Genomic DNA, 478 nt, shown 5'->3' on the forward strand with positions numbered 1-478 from the left:
CTTAAAGTTGGGGGACTGTGTGAAGAAATGGTTGACATTCCTACACGGTTCATACTACATTTTTGAAAAAAGCCTTAAATGAAAGCTGAGAGTCTGCACTTTAAGCAGGTATTCATTGTTTCATTTAAAACCCATTGTGGTGGTGTACAGAGCCAAAATGACGACAACTGTATCATTGTCCAAATATTTATGGACCTGACTGTATCTGTTCAGACCTACTGTCTATTGCAATGTAGGTCCAGAAACTGTCCCAGAGAGTCACCACTACTTCCTCCCGGTTATCGTTTACTCTAGTGAGCATACATTCATAAGATGCTATTTCTACCATTTTATCAACCCATTCTTTCAGATTTAGAGCCCTTGCTTCCTTCCAGTGTCTTAGGATAACTCGACAGACTGTGATCAGACTCACAATAATAATAGAGAATGCACATTTGGATATGTTAGGCACTTGGGACCGGTACCCCAGCAAACACAA

The sequence above is a fragment of the Epinephelus moara genome, chromosome 11 (genome assembly GCF_006386435.1).
Source record: "Epinephelus moara isolate mb chromosome 11, YSFRI_EMoa_1.0, whole genome shotgun sequence".
NCBI lineage: Eukaryota > Metazoa > Chordata > Actinopteri > Perciformes > Serranidae > Epinephelus > Epinephelus moara.